Source organism: Volvox carteri (genome assembly GCF_000143455.1).
Source record: "Volvox carteri f. nagariensis unplaced genomic scaffold VOLCAscaffold_17, whole genome shotgun sequence".
Taxonomy (NCBI): domain Eukaryota; kingdom Viridiplantae; phylum Chlorophyta; class Chlorophyceae; order Chlamydomonadales; family Volvocaceae; genus Volvox; species Volvox carteri.
The window spans coordinates 1,610,731-1,616,655 of NW_003307560.1; positions in this window are offsets into that span (position 1 = coordinate 1,610,731).

Genomic DNA, 5,925 nt, shown 5'->3' on the forward strand with positions numbered 1-5,925 from the left:
AATCTTATTTACTGCGTTTTTTGGAGACGCCGTGTTTGTCTTGTCTCCAGCATTCAGGGGTATTTGGGGCGGGTAGATGTAGCTAAGGGGGGGGGAGCAGACGAGGAAGCGTGTGTGTATGTGTGCGTACGCACACGTGCGTGTGTGTATTTATGTCAAGTGACAACCTATCAAGTCAACCACCTAACTACCACGCTAACGACTTCTCCTTTCCGGTTCGGTGGTGCTGCAGCGGCCGCCGCCGACGGCGGTGCACATGATGAGGGGGGGGACGAGAGGGGGAAAAAGAAAAAGAAGAAACAGAAGATCAACTTGGCTCGGGCCAGCGGCAATCGTGTGGTGTTCGACGGGGAGGTGGGTTCAGGGAGGGGTCGGGTAAGGGAGGTTTGTTGTCCGCGTGCAGTGGTTTTTCTGTTGGAGCTGTTTCTGTGCTTTGTGTTTTCCCGTGTCGTACACCGCGTCTGAGAGGTATCCGAGCCCCCAGCAGAGAAAAGTTAAGTTCCCCCCAATGCCCCTCGGGGGTGTGTGGGTGGGTCAATTTACGTGTAGCCCTACCCCTACTATCGCCCCGACCGTTGGGCAGTTGATAGGTTTTTGGTTGTCGTTTGCAGCTTTTCCTTTTCTCCTCATCTTCACCCCCAAATGCTACGACTTACTACGGACGACGGTAGAGAGCTGGGATGTTCATTGAGATGTTCATCAATGGAAGCTCATTTGACTTCACCACCCCTTCCCCCCCCCCCCTTCCCGCCTGAAAACCACACGCACGCTCCCACTTTCCCTTCCATCCCCTCCCCGGCTGGTTTGTCGGCGGCGTTCTCTTTCCCTCTCTTCCTCCCTTCCCCTGCCCCTGCCCATTTAGCCTCCTCCTCCACTACCTCCTGCCCGCTTCCCGCTTCCTCCTTTGCAGGGCAATGCACTCGACCCGCTGGCCCAGCTGGCGGAAGAGCATCTTGGAGGGGGAGGGGGGGATGATGAGGGTGTTGTGGATGTAGTTGCGGCGGCGACCCGGGGTGAGGGTGTGTATGTGGTTTCGGAGCGGCCCGAGGAGCGCTTCCGGCTGGCGGCGGACCTCATGCGGCGGAGAGATCGAGAGGACCGCGCCCGGCTACAGCAGCTGCGAAAGGTGGGGGGCTCCGTGGGGTGGGGGGTTTTGGTGATGAGTGGGGTTGCGGGGGTGTGATTGGCGCACTTGGGTTTCTTTTTTTACGTATGTCGTATGTCGATGACCGGGAGCAGCCGGTGCTGGGAATGTCGCGCCATGCCGTGTCCTGTCGTGTCGTCTTGTGTTTTGTTGTGCCATCATGGGGGAGTGGGGGAGGGGGCAAACGACGAGGGTAAAGGCCCCACTCGCTAGCTGAGCGTGCTGAGTCGAGTAAGCGGGCGGCGGCTCCTGGGACCTTTTTCCCCTCTCTCCGTTTACAAGCCGCTCTTACCACCACCACATCCGCCGCCACAGTCTGACAGCTCATACACACACCTCACCCCACCTCACCTCACCCCACCCCACCTAACCTAACCTCGTCTTGTTGCTGCACACAGGAGCTCAGGTTGGAGCGCAAGGCGAGGCAGCGGGCGGCGGAGGCTGCTGCGGCTGCGGGGGGGAGTGGCGGCGTGGTGGCGACTCTGGGAGGTCGACGGGAACGATACAGCGACGACGAAGACACGGAGGAGGAGGAGGAGGAGGACGGGGAGGAGGAGGAGGAGAGGGAGGAGGAGGGCCGAGGCGGCGGCAGTGGTGGACGAGCAGGGGTTGGAGGAGGGGAGGTGGCCCATCTGGGCATGGCTCTCAAGGACACGGCAGCAGCAGCGCCTGTAGTAGCAGCAGCAGCGACGACGAAGGCGGGGGTTGCGGGTGTGGGTGTGGGTGGGAAACGGCCTGCAAGTGCAGGTACCGCAATGTCGCTGGCGGAGCAGGAGGCGCTGGCGTTGAAGCTCTTGGGATCGCAGCGGTGATAGCGGTGGGGGTGGTGATGACGGTGGAGCTGGTGATTGTGTTGTTGTGTGTTGGGGTTGGGGTCTGCATGGAGGTGGAGGTTGTCCGGTGATGATGCGTTAGAGGGCGCCATGTCACGCTACTCGCAAAGACCTTGTACCTCTCAGCACATTGGCGTGCCACCTTTGCTTTTTGCCAACACCAACATCGCGTCCGTGAAGCGGCGCGACGCTGTGCTTGCTGATGAACGCCATCAAGGGTTCAAAGAGTAATTTGCTCGTTTGAACTAATCCTTTCGTGTGAACTAGAGGAAGGAAACTGAAATGCGGTTTTTCGGCTTTACAGCGCGAAGGTTTTTTTTACTGTTATTATCCAACGAACACCATACCCCACAGCCGCGAATCGGAGCGCCACGCAGGTGTTCTGTTCAGGATTTCCCCGTTTCTTTTGCTGATGATCGTATGTAGGAGCCGCTAGCAGCCCTCCTGGACGCACCAGCGGTGGAAAACCAGGAGGCCAAAAAAAGGGGTTCGTGCGTTTGATATGGTGTAAGGCAGCGATCATATATACCGGACTTACGTTGGACCCATCCCATTTGCTGAGGGAGTTGGAAGTTCCCCGCCCAGCTCCCTACCACCCTATATCCCGTTCACCCCATTCACCCCATTCACGCCCGTTAGCCCCATCCCGCCCCATCTCCGTTCCCTGCCCCGTTGCCGACCATCCATTGTCCCCACAAGTTCAACTCCGTCACTCCCTAACCGGAACGTGCGGCTGCCTGCTTACGTAAGCTACGATCCCCAATGGCGCTGTGTGACCCCTAGAAGCTCAGTTTGGGGGGGTGGGGGTTGACTGGGGGCCCGTTTGGGGAATCGTGGCGAATGGAGGCGGCGGCTGCAGGACCCCGTTGCATCAGGGAATATCGAATCAACGAATGTGTGTGTGTGTGTTTGTTACATGGTCGTGGGGTGCGTTCACCGTACCTGCAAACCGCCCGAATACGAGCCGAGGGCTCAAGGGCTGCCAGATCGCCTATATAGGCACCGTCCTAACTTGCACTTCATCGCGCTGTCATCCCAACACCAAGTGACAATATGTAATCAGCAGCTGCCTCCATGGTGGCGACCGAGCTGCGGTAGCCTGATAGTGGTCCACAGGGTGGCTGCAAGACAGACGGTACGACACATCCAAGTGCAAGAGAGTGTACGTATGTAAGTGTGTATGTATGCATGTATGTGTGTATGGTCTATGTCTCAATTACAGGGTGGTTAAGCTCCACCAGCGGCCCCTTTCCCGGGGCAGTTCCCTGCTCTCCCCTGCTGGAGGGGCACCCTACTCCGTCACCCCATCGGACTTCAGAATGTATTCGTTGGGTTCAGCAACTCACCACCAGCGTCCAACCAAATCTAGCGGATCAACGGCGCATCAACTTAGTTCCTGGTCAGCTCGCATGTTGATTTTATCACGTCCTACATCGTCCATATGACGGGGGGCCACCTCCCATTTCATCACTCCTCAAACACCCGAGGAGCCGGCAGGCGGATTTGAACCCGGGTCGGCCGGGGGCAGAAGTCAGGCCTTAATCTCCGCCAGCCACCTGCCTGGTGTATGTAGGTATGTATGGTCAAGCCGAGTCAAGCCCATTTATGTGTTTTAAATGTTCGACGCGATGACGTTTTTACGATAGCGTTTTATGATGTCCTGCGTCCCCCGGGGGGGAGGTTCCAGGCGTTCACCCCCTTCCAAGTGTCCCCCCTCCCCCGAGTGGATGCCGAGTGGCTAATGGGGAACTTTGCCGAAGACGACAGCGGGAAGAGATCCACGACCCGCCTAAAGAGGAAACATCCCCATTAGTGCCTCTCAGCACCCAAACCGCTCAGGGGTGAAAAAAGAACTCATCCCAATAGGCTATTGCTAGCAGGGCTGGTGTGCACAGCACCATGGTGGTTGCCAGCTGTGTGCCTCATCCCAGGCGGTCCTGAAGGTGTCTGAAGTAGCAGCAATGGCAGCACTAGCAGCAATGGCAGCAGTAGTAGTCAGACATCACGCCAGAAGCGCACAGTGACGCGCATCGGGGGCAGCTGCCCGCCTGCCATACCTCACCGTACATACACAACCATATACGTGCACTAACACCCACACCGATTTTCCCTATAACTGCAACACCATGCATCGCGCAGCGATCGAAGTCGCCGCCGCCGCCTGTCCCGCCCCGGTCCCGGTCCCCCTGTCCCGCGCCTCGACGGCGCTCTCTTCGTGTCTAGGCAGTTTCGGAAAGATATCTTCTCGCTGCCTAACGCCAGGCGGCCGTGTTGTTGATGAACGCGGCTCCGTAAGAATGGTCACGGACGGACACGGTAAGGAACGCGCTCCTCTTCATACTTATAAGAGAGCTATCTTCACCATCTGCATCATGAAATACACACAAACACACACACATATATGCGCACAAGAACGGCGCCCGGTGTGTACTTAACTTTTAGCATGGGCAGCAGCTACACGTGTATGTATGTATGTATGTGCCCACGACGCGGTCAGAGGGCCCCGCGGCACTGAAAATAAAATATATTCCTCCTCCTCCTCCCCCTCCCCACCAACGTAACAACAGCAGCGCACACACGTATAACAGCAGCAGCGGCATACATAAGTTGCTTTGCACGGCCAACCACTACTACAGCACTAAGGCGCTCATGCTCCACAAGCGCGCAACAAGTTTTCAGCAACATCTTCAAATCTGAAATCGCACCAAGCAAATACATGCATACATACATACATGCATACATACATGCAGACGCGCTTCTCTTCCCTCTTATAAACAATTAACAAGCACGCAAGCAAAAGCTTTAGCTCGTCAAGGAGTAGAGGAGGCAACACAGCCAAGCCAACCAAGCCAACCTGCTTGGGAGATCTAGCAGGTGTGGCGGTGATAGTACCAAGGACAGTACCGGGCGCACAGGAACAGCACACCTCGCCACCCTTATATGTCCAGGTCACGCATCTCGCCAAATCACCACCAAAGCATCTTTCCTACCCTTCCGGTGGTCTAGGGGCCAGGGGGCTAGGTAGGTACCCCCCCCCAGACTAGGCCCGGGGCTGAAGGCGGCCGTATCAGTACCAAACCGCATCTATAAATAAAGCTCTTCGAGGAATGTGCGCGTGCGTCCTAAAACAAAAACTGAGGGTATGAGGGCATTTATGTCTTTGTTGGTTTTTTTAAATCTACCGCCTACCGCGGTAGTAGTAGTAGGTGTGTGTATTATATAATGATCTGAGCCGCGAAATGCGGGAAATGATGATGGTATAGTACACGGCAGCTAGCTTCATATACCGAACCGAGCTCCGTTTCGTAGTTCACACTCCACACAGCACATCCCGGTGTAGCTCAAGAAAGTTGGTGTGTGTGCGCCGGGCGGGATAATCGTGTAATTGACAAATAGGTGATGATGATGATGAGCTCGAGTCCCAGAGTCAGCATCTAAATCTATTGGATGGATNCGGGTTCGGATCCCCTCCATCGCTAGTCCCCGGGTGGACCCCGGTGGAATTAAGGGNTTGATCGGGGTGTCGAATNCTGAGATGAGATGGGACACCGGCTGGAGAGGGAGCTCTCACCAAACCCCAAAAGGAACAATACACCGCCGCCGCCGCAGAGCGGTGGCGCAGGAATAATACCGCATTGGGCATATATGTATACATATGCATATGCATGTGCTGTATGCAATTTGATGTATGGAGTATGTATGTATGTATGTATGTATGTATGTATGTATGTATGTATGTAAACACGCGTACCCTTTTGTGTGTGTAAGGAGTGTACGATGTCTGTACGGCATTGCAATGCCTACAATGCTATTGTGACAATGTGCCCTCCTGCTGCCGCCTGGCTGCCTGCCTGCCAAGATATTCAACACACAGCTGAACCGACCGAACAGATCTTCCCCCGACATTTCCCCCCTCCCCCCCCCCCCACACACTCCCTTCGTACGGCA